Below are 20,939 nucleotides of genomic sequence, written 5' to 3' on the forward strand. Positions count from 1 at the left end.
TAGCTATCCTCCAATCCACAGGAACTGATCCTGAATCTATTGAACATTGGAAAATGATCACCAATGCGTCCACTATTTCTAGAGCCACCACCCTGAGGACCCTGGGATGCAGACCATCAGGCCCAGGGGATTTATCATCCTTCAGTCCCATTAGCCTACCCAATACTATTTCTCGCCAAATGAAAATTTCTTTCAGTTCCTCTACCCCCTTAGATCCCATGTCCTCCAGTACATCTGGGAGATTGTTTGTGTCTTCCTTAGTGAAGACAGATCCGAGGTACCTATTCAACTCTTCTGCCATTTCCTTGTTGCCCATAATAATTTCACCCGTGTCTGCCTTCAAGGGACCCACATTTGACTTTGCTATTCTTTTTCCCTTAACGCATCTAAAGAAGCTTCTACCGTCCTTCTTTATATTCCTGGCCAGCTTCCCTTCGTACTTCATCTTTTCAGCCCGTATTGCCCGTTTTGTTTCCTTCTGTTGTCCCATGGAAGTTTCCCAATCCTCTGGCTTCCGGCTACTCTTTGCTGTGTTATACATCTTTTCTTTTAGTTTTATTCTATCCCTAACTTCTCTTGTCAGCCACAGTTGCCTCCTACTCCCCTTAGAATCTTTCTTCCTTTTTGGAATGAAATTATCCTGTGTCTTCCGGATTATGCCGATAAATTCCTGCCATTGCTGTTCCACCGTCATTCCTGCTAGGATCCCTTTCCTGTCCACCTTGGCCAGCTCCCCTCTCATGCCTTCATAGTCCCCTTTGTTCAACTGCATCACTGCCACTTCCGATTTACATAGATACATAGAAAATAGGTGCAGGAGTAGGCCATTCGGCCCTTCGAGCCTTTGTTATTCACGGATGCACTACCTTCCCTGATTTATTCGTTTGCCAAACTGGGATGAACAATTTTTGTAGTTCGTCCATGCAGTCTTTAAATGCCTTCCATTGCATATCCACCGTCAACCCTTTAAGAATTAATTGCCAGTCAATCTTGGCCAATTCACGTCTCATACTCCATCCTAATGAAGAACTCAACCATATTATGGTCACTCTTGCCCAAGTGGGCACGCACAACAAGACTGTTAACTAACCCTTCCTCATTACTCAATAACCAGTCTAGAATATCCTGCTCTCTCGTTGGTTCCTCTACATGTTGGTTTAGAAAACTATCCCGCATACATTCCAAGAAATCCTCTTCCTCAGCACCCCTGCCAATTTGATTCACCCAATCTATATGGAGATTGAAGTCACCCATTATAACTGTTTTAGCTTTGTTGCACGCATTTCTAATTTCCTGATTGATGCCATCCCCAACTTCACTACTACTGTTAGGTGGCCTGTTTACAACACCCACTAGCCTTTTCTGCCCCTTCGTGTTTCGCAGCTCTACCCATATCGATTCCACATCCTCCAAGCTAATGTCCTTCCTTTCTATTGCGTTAATCTCCTCTCTAACCAGCAATGCTACCCCACCTCCTTTTCCTTTCTGTCTATCCCTCCTGAATATTGAATATCCCTGGATGTTCAGCTCCCAGCCTTGATCACCCTGGAGCCATGTCTCCGTGATCCCAACTATATCATAATCATTAATAGCTATCTGCACATTCAACTCATCCACCTTATTACGAATGCTCCTTGCATTGAGACGCAAAGCCTTCAGGCTTGTTTTTACAACGCTCTTACCCCTTATACAATTATGTTGAAAAGTGGCCCTTTCTGATTTTTGCCCATGATTTGTATGCCTGCCACTTTTACTTTTCACCTTGCTACCTATTGCTTCCACCCCCATTTTACCTCCCTCTGTCTCTCTGTTCACACATTTAAGAACCCCACCACCTCTTATTCTCTGTTTATTATTGTTTTCTTCTTTCCCCCCTACATGTTGAGTCTGAGTGCTTCCCTTCTCTGCCTCCTGCCTCACACACTGTCTACTAGCTTTCTCTATTTGAGTCTCTCCCCCAAACCGTTCTAGTTTAAAGTCTCCCCAGTAGCCTTTGCATATCTCCCCGCCAGGATATTGGTCCCCCTCGGGTTCAAGTGCAACCCGTCCTTTTTGTACAGGTCGCACCTTCCCCAAAAGTGGTCCCAATGATCCAGAAACTTGAATCCCTGCCCTCTGCACCAGTCCTTCAGCCACGCATTTATCCTCCACCTCGCTCCATTCCTACTCTCACTGTCGCGTGGCATAGGCAGTATTCCCGAGATTGTTACCTTTTTGGTCCTTCTCTTTAACTCTCCTCCTAACTCCCTAAATTCTCCTTTCAGGACCTCTTCTCTTTTTCTACCTATGTCATTGGTACCTATATGTACCACGACCTCGGGCTCCTCTCCCTCCCATTTCAGGATATCTTGGACACCTTCAGACACATCCCAAACCCTGGCACCAGGGAGGCAAACTACCATCCGGGTCTCCGGACTGCATCCACAGAATCGCCTGTCTGACCCCCGAACTATAGAGTCCCCTATTACTAATGCCCTCCTCTTCTTTTCCTTACCCTTCTGAGCAACAGGACCGGTCTCTGTGCCGGAGGCCCGGCCGCTGTTTCTACCCCCAGGTAGGCTGTCCCCCCCCAACAGTGCTCAAACAGGAGTACTTATTGTCAAGGTGTACAGCCACCGGGGTACTCTCTAGTCCCTGCCTCTGCCCCTTGCCCCTCCCAACCGTTACCCACTTGTCTGCCTCCTGTGGTCTTGGAGTGACCACCTCTCTGTAACTCCTCTCAATGACTTCTTCGCTCTCCCTGACCAGACAGAAGTCATTGAGCGGCTGCTCCAGGTTCCTAATAAGGTCCCTTAGGAGCCTCATCTCGATGCACCTGGCACAGATGTGGACGTCTGGAAGGCTATCAGATTCCTTGACCTCCCACATCTGACATCCAGAACAGTAAACTGCCCTGGCCCTCATACACCCCTCTTACCCAGGATACAATACAAAGTACAATGCAATACAATGTACAATACAATACAATGTACAATACAGTACAAAGTACAATACAAAGTACAATCCAATACAATCAGCAGGGATCTGACTCCCAATCAGCTGCTCCCTCTTGCTAGCTTCCACCAAATCGCTGGGGTCCCAGCACTGAGCCTTGCGGTACCCCACTAGTCACTGCCTGCCATTGTGAAAAGGACCTGTTTACTCCTACTCTTTGCTTCATGTTTGCCAGACAGTTCTCTATCCACATCAATACTGAACCCCCAATACCGTGTGCTTTAAGTTTGTATACTAATCTCTTATGTGGGACCTTGTCGAAAGCCTTCTGAAAGTCCAGATATCACACATCCACTGGTTCTCCCTTATGCACACTACTAGTTACATCCTCGAAAAATTCTATAAGATTCGTCAGACATGATTTACCTTTCGTAAATCCATGCTGACTTTGTTCAATGATTTCACCACTTTCCAAATGTGCTGCTATCCCATCTTTAATAACTGACTTTAGTAGTTTCCCCACTACCGATGTTAGACTAACTGGTCTGTAATTCCCCGTTTTCTCTCTCCCTTTTTAAAAAGTGGGGTTACATTAGCTACCCTCCAATCCTCAGGAACTACTCCAGAATCTAAAGAGTTTTGAAAAATTATCACTAATGCATCCACTATTTCTGGAGCTACTTCCTTAAGTACTCTGGGATGCAGCCTATCTGCCCCTGGGGATTTTTCGGCCTTTAATCCATTCAATTTACCCAACACCACTTCCTGACTAACCTGGATTTCACTCAGTTCCTCCATCTCCTTTGACCCGCGATCCCTTGCTATTTCCGGAAGATTATTTATGTCTTCCTTAGTGAAGATGGAACCAAAGTAGTTATTCAATTGGTCCGCCATATCCTTGTTCCCCATGATCTATTCACCTGTTTCTGACTGCAAGGGACCTACATTTGCTTTAACTAATCTCTTTCTCTTCACATATCTATAAAAACTTTTGCAGTCAGTTTTTATGTTCCCTGCCAGTTTTCTTTCATCATCTATTTTCCCTTTCCTAATTAAGCCCTTTGTCCTCCTCTACTGGTCTCTGAATTTCTCCCAGTCCTCTGGTAGGCTGCTTTTTCTGGCTAATTTATACGCTTCATCTTTTGCTTTGATACTATCCCTGATTTCCTTTGTTATTCACGGATGCACTACCTTCCCTGATTTATTCTTTTTGCCAAACTGGGATGAACAATTTTTGTAGTTCGTCCATGCAGTCTTTAAATGCCTTCCATTGCATATCCACCGTCAACCCTTTAAGAATTAATTGCCAGTCAATCTTGGCCAATTCACGTCTCATACCCTCAAAGTTACCTTTCTTTAAGGTCAGAACCATTGTTTCTGAATTAACAATGTCACTCTCCATCCTAATGAAGAACTCAACCATATTATGGTCACTCTTGCCCAAGGGGGCACGCACAACAAGACTGCTAACTAACCCTTCCTCATTACTCAATACCCAGTCTAGAATAGCCTGCTCTCTCGTTGGTTCCTCTACATGTTGGTTTAGAAAACTATCCCGCATACATTCCAAGAAATCCTCTTCCTCAGCACCCCTGCCAATTTGATTCACCCAATCTATATGTAGATTGAAGTCACCCATTATATCTGTTTTACCTTTGTTGCACGCATTTCTAATTTCCTGTTTGATGTCATCCCCAACTCCACTACTACTGTTAGGTGGCCTGTACACAACACCCACCAGCGTTTTCTGCCCCTTAGTGTTTCGCAGCTCTACCCATATCGATTCCACATCCACCAAGCTAATGTTCTTCCTTTCCATTGCGTTGATCTCCTCTCTAACCAGCAACGCTACCCCACCTCCTTTTCCTTTCTGTCTATCCCTCCTGAATATTGAATATCCCTGGATGTTCAGCTCCCAGCCTTGGTCACCCTGGAGCCATGTCTCCGTGATCCCAACTATATGATAATCATTAATAGCTATCTGCACATTCAACTCATCCACCTTATTACGAATGCTCCTTGCATTGAGACACAAAGCCTTCAGGCTTGTTTTTACAACGCTCTTACCCCTTATACAATTATGTTGAAAAGTGGCCCTTTTTGATTTTTGCCCATGATTTGTCTGCCTGCCACTTTTACTTTTCACCTTGCTACCTATTGCTTCCACCCCCGTTTTACCCCCCTCTGTCTCTACGCTCACACATTTAAGATCCCACCACCTCTTATTCTCTGTTTATTATTGTTTTCTTCTTTCCCCCCCCTACATGTTGAGTCTCAGTGCTTCCCTTCTCTGCCTCCTGCCTCACACACTGTCTACTAGCTTTCTCTATTTGAGTCCCTCCCCCCAACCGTTCTAGTTTAAAGTCTCCCCAGTAGCCTTTGCAAATCTCCCTGCCAGGATATTGGTCCCCCTCGGGTTCAAGTGCAACCCCTCCTTTTTGTACAGGTCGCACCTTCCCCAAAAGAGGTCCCATTGATCCAGAAACTTGAATCCCTGCCCTCTGCACCAGTCCTTCAGCCAAGCATTTATCCTCCACCTCGCTCCATTCCTACTCTCACTGTCGCGTGGCATAGGCAGTATTCCCGAGATTGTTACCTTTGTGGTCCTTCTCTTTAACTCTCCTCCTAACTCCCTAAATTCTCCTTTCAGGACCTCTTCTCTTTTTCTACCTATGTCATTGGTACCTATATGTACCACGACCTCGGGCTCCTCTCCCTCCCATTTCAGGATATCTTGGACACCTTCAGACACATCCCAAACCCTGGCACCAGGGAGGCAAACTACCATCCGGGTCTCCCGACTGCATCTACAGAATCGCCTGTCTGACCCCCTAACTATAGAGTCCCCTATTACTAATGCCCTCCTCTTCTTTTCCTTACCCTTCTGAGCAACAGGACCGGTCTCTGTACCGGAGGCCCGGCCACTGTCGCTACCCCCAGGTTGGCTGTGTCCCCCCCAACAGTGCTCAAACAGGAGCACATTGTCAATGTGTACAGCCACCGGGGTACTCTCTAGTCCCTGCCTGTGCCCCTTGCCCCTCCCAACCGTGACCCACTTACCTGCCTCCTGTGGTCTTGGAGTGACAGCCTCTCTGTAACTCCTCTCAATGACTTCTTCGCTCTCCCTGACCAGACAGAAGTCATTGAGCGGCTGCTCCAGGTTCCTAATACGGTCCCTTAGGAGCCCCATCTCGACGCACCTGGCACAGATGTGAACGTCTGGAAGGCTATCAGATTCCTTGACCTCCCACATCTGACATCCAGAACAGTAAACTGCCCTGGCCCTCATACTCCCCTCTTACCTAGGATACAATACAAAGTACAATACAATACAAAGTACAATACAATACAATGTACAATACAAAGTACAATACAATACAATGTACAATACAAAGTACAGTACAATACAATACAAAGTACAGTACAATACAATCAGCAGGGATCTGACTCTCAATCAGCTGCTCCCTCTTGCCAGCTTCCACCAATCAGCGGCTTTCTCAAACCCACTTGTTTTTGAAGTGCGAATGGGACGTTGGAACGTTACATATTTGGGTGCCACTCCTCACTCTGTGACCTCTCCAACGGCTCTCGGGCCTCTGTAAGCAACAAGCCCCACGCTCGAGTTTAACGCTTACCGCTCGGTTGTAGCTCCTCCCTCTGCGACCTCTCCAATGGCTTTCGGGACTCTGTTTCTCAAATTGCAGTTCTCCTTCTCAAATTGCAGATTAAAACTAATCATATTATGATCACTACCTCCAAGCGATTCCTTTACCTTGAGTTCTCGTATCATATCTGGTTCATTGGACAACACTAAATCCAGAATTGCCTTTTCTCTGGGCGGCTCCATTACAAGCTGCTCTAAGAATCCATCTCATAGAAACATAGAAATTAGGTGCAGGAGTAGGCCATTCGGCCCTTCGAGCCTGCACCGCCATTCAATATGATCATGGCTGATCATCCAACTCAGTATCCCGTACCTGCCTTCTCTCCATACCCTCTGATCCCCTTAGCCACAAGGACCACATCTAACTCCCTCTTAAATATAGCCAATGAACTGGCCTCGACTACCCTCTGTGGCAGAGAGTTCCAGAGATTCACCACTCTCTGTGTGAAAAAATTTATTCTCATCTCGGTTTTAAAGGATTTCCCCCTTATCCTTAAGCTGTGACCCCTTGTCCTGGACTTCCCCAACATCGGGAGCAATCTCCCTGCATCTAGCCTGTCCAACCCCTTAAGAATTTTGTAAGTTTCTATAAGATCCCCTCTCAATCTCCTAAATTCTAGAGAGTATAAACCAAGTCTATCCAGTCTTTCTTCATAAGACAGTCCTGACATCCCAGGAATCAGTCTGGTGAACCTTCTCTGCACTCCCTCTATGGCAATAATGTCCTTCCTCAGATTTGGAGACCAAAACTGTACGCAATACTCCAGGTGTGGTCTCACCAAGACCCTGTACAACTGCAGTAGAACCTCCCTGCTCCTATACTCAAATCCTTTTGCTATGAAAGCTAACATACCATTCGCTTTCTTCACTGCATGCTGCACCTGCATGCCTACTTTCAATGACTGGTGTACCATGACACCCAGGTCTCGCTGCATCTCCCCTTTTCCTAATCGGCTACCATTTAGATAATAGTCTGCTTTCCTGTTTTTGCCACCAAAATGGATAACCTCACATTTATCCACATTATACTGCATCAGCCAAACATTTGCCCACTCACCCAGCCTATCCAAGTCACCTTGCAGTCTCCTAGCATCCTCCTCACAGCTAACCCTGCCTCCCAGCTTAGTGTCATCTGCAAACTTGGAGATATTGCCTTCAATTCCCTCATCCAGATCATTAATATATATTGTAAATAGCTGGGGTCCCAGCACTGAGCCTTGCGGTACCCCACTAGTCACTGCCTGCCATTGTGAAAAGGACGCGTTTATTCCTACTCTTTGCTTCCTGTTTGCCAGCCAGTTCTCTATCCACATCAATACTGAACCCCCAATGCCGTGTGCTTTAAGTTTGTATACTAATCTCTTATGTGGGACCTTGTCGAAAGCCTTCTGGAAGTCCAGATACACCACATCCACTGGTTCTCCCCTATCCACGCTACTAGTTACATCCTCGAAGAATTCTATAAGATTCGTCAGACATGATTTACCTTTTGTAAATCCATGCTGACTTTGTCCAATGATTTCACCACTTTCCAAATGTGCTGCTATCCCATCTTTAATAACTGACTCTAGCAGTTTCCCCACTACCGATGTTAGACTAACTGGTCTGTAAGTCTCTCCCTCCCTTCTTAAAAAGTGGGGTTACGTTTGCTACCCGCCAATCCTCAGGAACTACTCCAGAATCTAAAGAGTTTTGAAAGATTATTACTAATGCATCCACTATTTCTGGAGCTACTTCCTTAAGTACTCTGGGATGCAGCCTATCTGGCCCTGGGGATTTATCGGCCTTTAACCCATTCAATTTACCCAACACCACTTCCCGGCTAACCTGGATTTCACTCAATTCCTCCAACTCCTTTGATCCACGGTCCCCTGCTATTTCCGGCAGATTATTTATGTCTTCCTTAGTGAAGACGGAACCAAAGTAGTTATTCAATTGGTCCGCCATGTCCTTGTTCCCCATGATCAACTCACCTGTTTCTGACTGCAAGGGACCTACATTTGTTTTAACTAATCTCTTTCTTTTCATATATCTATAAAAACTTTTGCAGGCAGTTTTTATGTTCCCTGCCAGTTTTCTTTCATAATCTATTTTTCCTTTCCTAATTAAGCACTTTGTCCTCCTCTGCTGGTCTCTGAATTTCTCCCAGTCCTTCGGTATGCTGCTTTTTCTGGCTAATTTGTACGCATCATCCTTCGCTTTGATACTATCCCTGATTTCCCTTGTTAACCACGGATGCACTACCTTCCCTGATTTATTCTTTTGCCAAACTGTGATGAACAATTTTTGTAGTTCATCCATGCAGTCTTTAAATGTCTTCCATTGCATATCCACCTTCAACCCTTTTAGAATTAATTGCCAGTCAATCTTGGACAATTCACGTCTCATACCCTCAAAGTTACCTTTCTTTAAGTTCAGAACCATTGTTTCTGAATTAACAATGTCACTCTCCATCCTAATGAAGAACTCAACCATATTATGGTCACTCTTACCCAAGGGGGCATGTTCAACAAGACTGCTAACTAACCCTTCCTCATTACTCAATACCCAGTCTAAAATAGCCTGCTCTCTCGTTGGTTCCTCTACATGTTGATTTAGATAACTATCCCGCATACATTCCAAGAAATCCTCTTCCTCAGCACCCCTGCCAATTTGATTCACCCAATCTATATGTAGATTGAAGTCACCCATTATAACTGTTTTGCCTTTGTCGCATGCATTTCTAATTTCCTGTTTGATACCATCTCCAACTTCACTACTACTGTTAGGTGGCCTGTACACAACTCCCACCAGCGTTTTCTGCCGCTTAGTGTTTCGCAGCTCTAACCATACCGATTCCACATCCTCCAAACTAATGTCCTTCCTTTCCATTGCGTTAATCTCCTCTCTAATCAGCAACGCTACCCCACCTCCTTTTCCTTTCTCTCTATCCTTCCTGAATATTGAATACCCCTGGATGTTCAGCTCCCAGCCTTGGTCTCCGTGATCCCAACTATATCGTAGTCATTAATAGCTATCTGCACATTCAACTCTTCCACCTTATTACGAATGCTCCTTGCATTGAGACACAAAGCCTTCAGGCTTGTTTTTACAACACTCTTACCCCTTATTCAATTATGTTGGAAAGTGGCCCTTTCTGATTTTTGTCCTGGTTTTGTCTGCCTGCCACTTTTACTTTTCACCTTGCTACCTATCTCGGAGGCACTTTACAAACTCTCTTTCTTGGGTTCCTGAACCAACCAGATTTTCCAAGTCTACCTGCATATTGAAATCCCCCATCACCACAGTGGCATTACCTTTGTTACATGCCAGTTTTAACTCCTGCTGCAACTTACACCCTACATCCGGGCGACTATTTGGGGGTCTGTACAAAACACCAATTAGTGTCTTGCCTTGTACAATTCCTCAACTCAATCCACAGTGACTCTACCTCGTCAGTCCCTATGTCTTCCCTCGCAAGGGACTGAATTCCATCCCTCACCAGCAGCTACACCCCCCCCCCCCCCCCCACTCCTCTGCCCGCCTGCCTGTCCTTTCTATAGGATGTATAACCCTGAATATTAAGTTCCCAGTCCCGATCCTCCTGCAGCCACGTCTCAGTAATCCCCACAATGTCATATCTACCAACCTCTAACCGCAAGCTCATCTACTTTACTTCTTATATCGCGCATTCATAGAAACATAGAAACAAGGTGCAGGAGTAGGCCATTTGGCCCTTCGAACCTGCCCCGCCATTCAATATGATCATGGCTGATCATCCAACTCAGTATCCTGTACCTGCCTTCTCTCCATAACCCCTGATCCCTTTAGCCACAAGGGCCACATCTAACTCCCTCTTAAATATAGACAATGAACTGGCCTCAACTACCTTCTGTGGCAGAGAATTCCAGAGATTCACCACTCTCTGTGAAAAATGTTTTTCTCATCTCGGTCCTAAAAGATTTCCCCCTTATACTTAAACTGTGACCCCTTGTTCTTGACTTCCCCAACAACGGGAACAATCTTCCTGCATCTAGCCTGTCCAACCCCTTAAGAATTTTGTAAGTTTCTGTAAGATCCCCCCTCAATCTTCTAAATTCTAGCGAGTACAAGCCGAGTCTATCCAGTCTTTCTTCATATGAAAGTCCTGACATCCCAGGAATCGGTCTGGTGAACCTTCTCTGTACTCCCGCTATGGCAAGAATGTCCTTCCTCAGATTAGGAGACCAAAACTGCACGCAATACTCCAGGTGTGGTCTCACCAAGACCCTGTTACAACTGCAGTCGAACCTCCCTGCTCCTCTACTCAAATCCTTTTGCTATGAATGCTAACATACCATTCGCTTTCTTCACTGCCTGCTGCACCTGCATGCCTACTTTCAACGACTGGTGTACCATGACACCCAGGTCTCGTTGCATCTCCCCTTTTCCAAATCGGCCACCATTCAGATAATTGTCTACTTTCCAGTTTTTGCCACCAAAGTGGATAACCTCACATTTATCCACATTATACTGCATCTGCCATGCATTTGCCCACTCACCCAGCCTCTGGGGTCCCAGCACTGAGCCTTGTGGCACCCTACTAGTCACTGGCTGCCATTCTGAAAAGGACCCGTTTACTCCTACTCTTTGCTTCCTGTCTGCCAGCCAGTTCTCTATCCACATCAATACTGAAATGTGTTTTAAGTTTGTATAATAATCTCTTATGTGGGACCTTGTCGAAAGCCTTCTGAAAGTCCAGATATAACACATCCACTGGTTCTCCCTCATCCACTCTACTAGTTACATCCTCGAAAAATTCTATAAGATTCGTCAGACATGATTTACCTTTCGTAAATCCATGCTGACTTCGGCCAATGATTTCACCACTTTCCAAATGTGCTGCTATCCCATCTTTAATAACTGACTAGCAGTTTCCCCACTACCGATGTTAGACTAATGGACTGTAATTCCCCGTTTTCTCTCTCCCTCCCTTCTTAAAAAGTAGGGTTACGTTTGCTACCCGCCAATCCTCAGGAACTACTCCAGAATCTAAAGAGTTTTGAAAGATATTACTAATGCATCCACTATTTCTGGAGCTACTTCCTTAAGTACTCTGGGATGCAGCCTATGTGGTCCTGAGGTTTTATCGGCCTTTAATCCATTCAATTTACCTAACACCACTTCCCGGATAACCTGGATTTCACTCAGTTCCTCCATCTCATTTGACCCCCGGTTCCCTGCTATTTCTGGCAGATTATTTAAGTCTTCCTTAGTGAAGACAGAACCAAAGTAGTTATTCAATTGGTCTGCCATGTCCTTGTTCCCCATGATCAATTCACCTGTATCTGACTGCAAGGGGCCTACATTTGTATGAACTAATCTTTTTCTCTTCACATATCTATAAAAACGTTTGCAGTCAGTTTTTTTATGTTCCCTACCAGTTTTCTTTCATAATCTATTATCCCTTTCCTAATTAAGCCCTTTGTCCTCCTCTGCTGGACTGAATTTCTCCCAGTCCTTTGGTATGATGCTTTTTCTGGCTAATTTGTATGCATCATCTTTTGTTTTGTTACTATACCTGATTTCCTTTGTTATCCACGGATGCACTACCTTCCCTGATTTATTTTTTTGCCAAACTGGAATGAATAATTGTTGTAGTTCATCCATGCACTCTTTAAATGCCTTCCATTGCATATCCACCGTCAACCCTTTTAGAATCAATTGCCAGTCTATCTTGGCCAATTCACGTCTCATACCCTCAAAGTTACCTTTCTTTAAGTTCAGGACCCTTGTTTCTGAATTAACAATGTCACTCTCCATCCCAATGAAGAACTCAACCGTATTATGGTCACTCTTGCCCACGCACAACAAGACTGCTAACGAACTCTTCCTCATTACTCAATACCCAGTCTAGAATAGCCTGCTCTCCCATTGGTTCCTCTACATGCTGGTTTAGAAAACTATCCTGCATACATTCCAAGAAATCCTCTTCCTCAGCACCCCTGCCAATTTGATTCACCCAATCTATATGTAGATTGAAGTCACCCATTATAATTGTTTTACCTTTGTTGCACGCATTTCTAATTTCCTGTTTGATGCCATCCCCAACTCCACTACTACTGTTAGGTGGCCTGTACACAACTCCCACTAGCGTTTCTGCCCCTTAGTGTTTCGCAGCTCTACCCATATCGATTCCACATCCTCCAATCTAATGTCCTTCCTTTCTATTGCGTTAATCTCCTCTCTAACCTGCAACGCTACCCCACCTCCTTTTCCTTTCTGTCTATCCCTCCTGAATATTGAATATCCCTGGATGTTCAGCTCCTAGCATTGGTCACCCTGGAGCCATGTCTCCGTGATCCCAACTATATCATAATCATTAATAGCTATCTGCACATTCAACTCATCCACCTTATTACGAATGCTCCTTGTATTGAGACACAAAGCCTTTAGGCTTGTTTTTACAACGCTCATATACAATAGGTGCGGGAGTAGACCATTTGGCCCTTCGAGCCAGCACCGCCATTCAATGTGATAATGGCTGATCATCCCCAATCAGTACCCCGTTCCTGCCTTCTCCCCATATCCGCTGATCCGCTATTTTTAAGAGCCCAATCTAGCTCTCTCTTGAAAGCATTCAGAGAACCAGCCTCCACTGCCCTCTGAGGCAGAGAATTCCACACTCACCACTCTGTGAGAAAGAGTGTTTCCTCGTCTCCGTTCTAAATGGCTTACTCCTTATTCTTAAACTGTGGCCCCTGTTTCTGGACTCCCGCAACATCGGAAACATGTTTCCTGTCTCTAGCATGTCCAAGCCCTTAACAATCTTATATGTTTCAATGAGAACCCCTCTCATCCTTCTAAACTCCAAAGTGTACAAGCCCAGCTGCTCCATTCTCTCAGCATATGACAGTCCTGCCATCCCGGGAATTAACCTTGTAAACCTACGCTGCACTTCCTCAATAGCAAGAATGTCCTTCCTCAAATTAGGGGACCAAAACTGCACACAATGCTCCAGGGTGGTCTCACTAGGGCTCTGTACAACTGCAGAAGGACTTCTTTGCTCCTATATTCGATTCCTCTTGTTATAAAGGCCAACATGCCATTCGCTTTCTTCACTGCCTGCTGTACCTGCATGCTTACTTTCATAGACTGAAGTACAAGGACCCTCAGATCCCGTTGTATTTCCCCTTTTCCCAACTTGACGCCATTTAGATAGTAATCTGCTTTCCTGTTTTTGCTACCAAAGTGGATAACCTCACATTTATCTGCATTAAACGTCATCTGCCATGCATCTGCCCACTACCCCAACCTGTCCAAGTCACCCTGCATTCTCATAGCATCCTCCTCACAGTTCACACCGCCACCCAGCTTTGTGTCATCTGCAAATGTGCTAATGTTACTTTGAATCCCTTAATCCAAATCATTGATGTGTATTGTAAATAGCTGCAGTCCCAGCACCGAGCCTTGCGGTACCCCACTAGTCACTGCCTGCCATTCTGAAAGGGACCTGTTAATCCCTACTCTTTGTTTCCTATCTGCCAACCACTTCTCTATCCATGTCAGCACTCTACCCCCAATACCATGTGCCCTAATTTTACCCACTAATCTCCTATGGGGGACCATATTAAATGCTTTCTGAAAGTCCAGGTACACTACATCCACTGGCTCTCCCTTGTCCATTTTCCTAGTTACATCTTCAAAAAATTCCAGAAGATCAATCAAGCATGATTTCCCCATCGTAAATCCATGCCGACTCGTACCGATCCTGTTACTGCTATCCAAATGTGCAGCTATCTCAGCTTTTATAATTGACTCCAGCATCTTGCCCACTACCGATGTCAGGCTAACTGGTCTATAATTCCTCATTTTCTCTCTCCTGCCTTTCTTAAAAAGTGGGATAACCTTATCTACCCTCCAATCCACAGGAATATCACCAATGCATCCACGATTTCTCGAGCCACTTCCTTAAGTACCCTGGGATGCAGACCATCAGGCCCTGGGGATTTATCAGCCTTCAGTCCCATCAGTCTATGCAACACCATTTCCTGCCTAATGTGAATTTCCTTCAGTTCCTCTGTCGCCCCAGATCCTCTGGCCACTACTATATCAGGAAGACTGTTCGTGTCCTCCTTCGTGAAGACAGATCCAAAGTACCTGTTCAACTCATCTGCCATTTCCTTGTTCCCCATAATAAATCGATGCCTTTGATAGGTGAGGGGGAGGGGGCGGAGGTATATCTCCATCTTTTCTTATTTCTTCTGCACTGCTTTGGTAGTTTAGGGGTCTTTTTCCTGCCCTTTCTATTTTATTTCTTTTCTCTTCATTCTTTTCTTCCTTCTTTCTTTGTTTTCCTTTTTTTTCATAAAAAAAAAAATTTAGGTTATAAGGTTAAAAATGAAGCTGTACAATAATTGTATAATTCTTATGCCGATCATCTTATCCTTGTACAATTGCTTCTAATAAAAATTAAAAAAAGCTGGCGGGGGGCCTTGAATACAAGTACAATGTTTTAACCCCTTCAATGCAGAACTGTATTTGCTCTACACTGTCAAGAAATGATTCCCACGTCTCATTGAGAGTCATGGGAGCAGAATTAAGCCATTCGGCCCAAAAAACCCAAACATAAACAAGTAACTGTCACTGTACGTCATGTTGTTACTTGTGGGTGGAACTGCAAGGCAAATTCCTTGTATGTGAATACTTGGCCAATAAAATTACTTACTTATCTCTCTATTTCTCCCTCTATTTCTCCCTCTATCTCTCGCTTGCTCTCTGTCTCGCGCTCTCTGTCTCGCGCTCTCTGTCTCGCTCCCTGTCTCTCTCTCTGTTTCTCTCTTTCTCTCTCTTACTCTCTATATCTATCTATCTCCCTATCATTCCCTCTATTTCTCTTTCTCCCTCTCTCTCTCTCCCTCTCTCTCTCCCTCTCTCTCTCTCTCTCTTCATTTCTCTCTCTCTATTTCTTTCTTTCTCTCGCTCTCTCTTGCCCTCTCTCCCTATCTCTCCCCCTCTCTCTCTCCATTCCCCCTCTCTCTCCATTCCCCCTCTCTCTCCATTCCCCCTCTCTCTCCATTCCCCCTCTCTCTCTCCCTTCCCCCTCTCTCTCTCCCTTCCCCCTCTCTCTCTCCCTTCCCCCACTCTCCCTTCCCACCTCTCTCTCTTCCCCCCTCTCTCTCTTTCTATCCCTCCCTCTATTTATCTCTCTCTCTCTCTATCTATCTCTATCTCTTTCTAACTCTCTCTATACCCGAGAGTGGTGAATTCCCGAGAGAGTTCCAGAGAGTGGTGAATCTCTGGAATTCTCTGCCACAGAAGGTAGTTGAGGCCAATTCATTGGCTATATTTAAGAGGGAGTTCGATGTGGCCCTTGTGGTTAAAGGCATCAGGGGGTATGGAGAGAAGGCAGGTACAGGATACTGAGTTGGATGATCAGCCATGATCATATTGAATGGCGGTGCAGGCTCGAAGGGCCGAATGGCCTACTCCTGCACCTATTTTCTATATTTCTATACCTATCTATCCCTTTATTTCCCTCTCTATCCCCCTCTCTATCTCTCTCTATCCCTCTCACTCTATATATCTCTCTCTATATCTCTCTCTCTCTATATCTCTCTCTCTATATCTCTCTCTCTATATCTCTCTCTCTATATCTCTCTCTATATCTCTGTCTCGCTATCTGTCTCTCTCTATATATCTGTCTCTCTCTATCTGTCTCACTATCTGTCTGTCTCTGTCTCTGTCTCTGTCTCTGTCTCTGTCTCTGTCTCTGTCTCTGTCTCTCTGTCTCTCTGTCTCTCTGTCTCTCTGTCTCTCTGTCTCTCTGTCTCTCTGTCTCTCTGTCTAGCGTAGTAGGGTTAACACCAAGGCGCTCACCAAGTCTTTGTTTTTTTTCCAGCTTGCGGAGACCACTTGCCGAAAGCTTCCCGACTGGGCAACGATTTTCCAGTTTCGTTATCGCTGTAGCTTCATCAGGGAAAGAGATCTACTTCTAGCCGGTAAGGGGTTTTAAAGGGTAGGTTGATGTTCCTCCTTTCTGGGTTTGCCCCTCCGATGTGCTGAGTCCTAGTGTTAAGGTTCAATTTGCTTCAAACAGATGACAACACAAAAGTTAATAATAAAGTAACGTCTTAATTTCGCCAGGAGGGTGTGGGAGTCAACTCTCACAGTATGTAAAATACAGACTACAGAGTCTCTCTTTCTCCACACAGAGAGGTAATGTTCAATCAGATATATTTATACCCTAATAATCAGCAATTCAGCAATTCTTTATCTTACAGAGCATTGTCCAGCCTCTTGCCTTTTCATATATGGTTAAAATCAGAGGATTGACAGGTTCTTCCGATAGAGGAAAGGTTTGCCCATATGTGGTTATGCTGTAGGAGCTATTTTTGCAGATTCATGCACGCTTGTTTTTTGACCTGGTTGATTAATTGTTTGTACATTACAATCTGTAGCGTAGGGTAAGAAAGAGTTGTCTGAGCATCTTTATGATTGTTTATATCATAGAACAAAAAACATTCATGTAATTGTGCTGTACTCTTGCTAGTGTTGGAAGAGATAGGTTAAGCATTAATTTTATTACTTCTAAATCTACAGCAGAATCTATTTTGTCACTTCCAAATCTTTAAACTCTTTCATTCCTTCCTCTTTATCATATATGATAACTAGAGCCAGTATTTGCCGTAAATGCCTTTTCATGCCTATTTTGATGATTTCAGGAAGATAATGCCTTTTTCACGATGGAGTGCCTAAAGCAGCCTTTTTTGCCGCATTAACGTATCTTACAATAAAATTTACACCACCGGGGCGAAACCCGGCTGTAGTGGATATTAAGTGGTGATTGGAGAGGGGCATGTGGGAAAGGGTCCAGTCTTTGCTGACTGGAGTCATGCTTTAACTAGGTGTGTAGTGGTGATTGAGGAGGAGTATTGTGGAAGGGTCCAGTCTTTTCAAACTGGAGTTAAGTTGTGAGTAGGTGTGAAGTGTTGGTTGGGGATGGGGTGTGGAGGTACCAGGGTTAAGTTTCTGTTTATCGAACCTACAGTAGAACTCGGTCAGGTCGTTGGTCCAAGGAGCGGGGGGTTTTCCTCTTGTAATTAAGAATAATTTGCTGCAGGGGCGGAAAACCCGGGGGGGCCGGAGGGGACATGTCCCCCCCACATGTTTTGAGAGGTGGGGGACATCCCCCCCCCAAGCTTTTGTGATCCACATTTTAAAATCTCCGCTTTCCGCGAGGCAGTGGGGGTGGGACTGATGATCAAGCGCGCGATGATTGGAGGAGGGAGGAGTGGCGGCCGAACGCACTATGGGAACTTCACTCGCCCCCCTGCAGGAACTATACATCAGGAGGTGTAACTCCAGAGCCAATAAAATCATGGGAGACCCCTTCCACCCATGCAACGGACTGTTCCAGCTGCTACGGTCAGGCAAACGCCTCCGTTGCCATGCTGTGAGAACGGAGAGGTTGATAAGGAGTTTCTTCCCAGAGGCCATTCGGACTGTAAACTCCTATCTCACCGGGGATTAACTTTACTGTCACACAGGGGGGTGTTGAGCCACAATTCCAGCAGCTTCTCGGTTAGTCTAGAGGGGACTATCGTGTTGAAGGCTGAACTGAAGTCTATGAACAGCATCCTCACATAGCCCCTCTTCTGGCTGTCAAGGTGAGAGAGAGCGGTGTGCAGAACCTGGGAGACCGCATCGTCCGTGGATCTGTTCGGACGGTATGCGAATTGTAGCGGGTTCATGTTGCGAGGGAGGAAGGCACAGATGTGTTTCTTGACCAGCCTCTCAAAGCATTTCATGACTACCGAGGTGAGGGCCACCGGACGGTAGTCATTCAGACAGGCTGGGGAGGCATTTTTAGGTACAGATACAATGATGGATCTTTTGAAGCAGGCAGGTACCGCGGACTTGGCCAGGGAGAGATTGAATATTGTAGTGAGCACCGGAGCTAGTTCCATAGCACAGGACAAGTAATCGCCCCGAGATGCCATCTGGGCCTACAGCTTTCCTCGTGTTCACCCGTGTTAGAGCCCTCCTCACGTCATGCTCGGACAAAGAGAATGTGTGCACATTCCTCCCTTCAGCTTCAATAGCCAGGATGCTGGCGGTATTGTCGTTAGTCAGCAGACCTGGGATGATGTTGCCCCTCTCGAAACGAGCGTAAAAGGAGTTCGGGTCATCGGCTAGGGAGGTGCCAGTACGTCCAGTTGAGAGGGGGCTGCTCCGGTAGTTGCTTACAGTCCGTAGCCCCTGCCACAGGCGTCTGGTGTCCTGCTGCTCCATCTGTGACTCCATCTTCTCTCTGTACCTCCTTTTTGCGTCCTTCACCGCCCTTCGCAGTCGGTAGGACTCTGCCTTGTAGACATCCATATTTCCGGATGCCAGGCCCAAGTTGTAGGCAGCGGTGCGAGCATTCAAGGCCACACGAACGGACCTGTCCACCCAGGGTTTTTGATTCAGAAAGGTGCTTACGCGTACTGTGGGCACGATGTTGTCGGTTATTGTTGCGATGAAGTCCGTGACCGCTTCCGCGAACTCACTGACGTCACTGGAACTTGCTTGGAACATATTCCAGTCACCATCTGTCAGTGCATCTTGCAGCATGGCCTCTGACTGGTCGGACAACCGCTTTACGTCCCTCGTCTTTACCACTTCCCGAACTATCCTCTGTTTATACTCCGGCAGCAGGAAAATGGCAGCGTGGTCAGATTTTCCTAGTGGAGGGAGTGAAGGCCTTGTAGCCCTTCCGGAACGTTGTATAGCAGTGGTCCAATGTTCTTTCCTCCCTTGTGGCACATGTGATGTGTTGGTAGAAGTTCGGCATGATCTTCTTGAGATTTGATGTATTAAAATCTCCAGCCACCACCATAGCCGCATCGGGCTCTTGTTTTGATGTCGACATAACACATCGTGTAGGGCCGATAGTGCCACGTCGGTGTCCGCATGCGGTGGAATGTAGACAACTGTGACGATCACTGAGCCGAACTCCCGGGGAAGATAGAATGGGCGGCATGAGATTGTCAGGTGCTCCAGGTCCGGCGAGCAGGAACGGGAAAGCATCTTGATATTTCCAGGGTTGCACCAGTTGTTATTGGTTATGAAGCAGACTCCTCCACCCTTGGATTTCCCAGATGCTTCTGTTCTGTCAGCACGGTGGACAGTGAAGGACTCGGTTGGGCAGATTACCTGATCCGGAATCAGCGAGGTCAGCCATGTTTCAGTCAGGCAGAGGATGTTGCAGGCCCTCATGTCCCGCTGGAATCTGACCCTCGCCCTGAGGTCATCCAGCTTGTTCTCCAGGGACTGGACGTTCGCCAGAAGAATGCTGAGCAGAGGTGGGCGAAAGGCTTGGGCTCTCAGCCTATTCCGAATCCCCCCGGGTTTTCCTTGTAGCCGCGCTCCCATTGTTGTTGCAGCAGCCTCTGTTGATCTCTGCTGGCCACGCTGGATCGGTAAGTACAGCGTTTAAAAAGTCTCTGTTTAAGCTAGGGTTTAGATTTAAGAGGGTTTCCCTGCCATACTTTGTTCGTACTAGGGAGTTGGAACTTAGAAATAAGTTAAAAAGGAACATGAAAGTTAAAAATACGCACAGTTTTCGCGGAGCTGCCACGACGGCGACTGGACAGAGCCGCGCCATCTTGTACTTGGCCTGCCTGTAGAGGTCTGCATCCCCGCTCCTGTAGGATCTACCCCTGCAAGCGTCAAAATGCCTAAAGTCAAGTCAATGCCTTGTAAAAAACTGAACGATTTGGTGAGAGTGTACGGGAGTGATATATTCTCTACAGACAACTGTGTGCTGTTTTGCAAAGCATGTGAGAAAGCAGTGAATCATGAGCAGAAATATTTCATCTCCCAGCATGTACAGACAGCTAAACACAAGTCGGCGGCAGAGAAACTGAAGGTAGGAAATACGCAAGCTTGTCTCCTCACATTTACTGCTGGCTCCAGTCGTAAATCTGAGTTTTTGAGTGATCTGTGCAATGCATTCATTGATGCTGGAATTCCACTGTGGAAATTGGAAAACAAATCTCTCAGAGGTTTTTTAGGGAAATACACCGAGGAACATATACCAAGCGAGTCATCATTACGGAAAAATTATGTTGACAGCAAATTCAACATTGTTGTGCAGAAAATTAGAGATGAAGTTGCATGCAACAAAATATGGATCTCAATAGACGAGACAACTGATGCGGTGGGGAGATATGTTGCCAATGTGGTCATTGGTACAATGGAGGTAGGTCAACCATCAAAGGAGTATTTCTTGACATTGGAAGTTCCTGGCGAAGTAGGTAAAGACATAGAAGGAAAATGTGAGAGGGTAATTTTCGCTAACAAAGATCTTGAAGAAATAAAAAAACATAGCTAAAGTTCT

General features: G+C 45.7%; 1 long non-coding RNA gene across 1 annotated transcript in view; it reads left to right on the forward strand.

Annotated features, from left to right (window-relative positions):
- LOC116969010 overlaps positions 1-20,939 on the forward strand; it is a 43,896-nt gene that overhangs the window by 10,031 nt on the left and 12,926 nt on the right. Inside the window, exons 2-3 of the long non-coding RNA XR_004410588.1 lie at positions 16,458-16,574; positions 16,683-16,686. This is a non-coding gene — a long non-coding RNA (uncharacterized LOC116969010). The remainder of the gene's footprint in view (positions 1-16,457; positions 16,575-16,682; positions 16,687-20,939) is intronic.

The sequence above is a fragment of the Amblyraja radiata genome (assembly GCF_010909765.2).
Source record: "Amblyraja radiata isolate CabotCenter1 chromosome 42 unlocalized genomic scaffold, sAmbRad1.1.pri SUPER_42_unloc_2, whole genome shotgun sequence".
NCBI lineage: Eukaryota > Metazoa > Chordata > Chondrichthyes > Rajiformes > Rajidae > Amblyraja > Amblyraja radiata.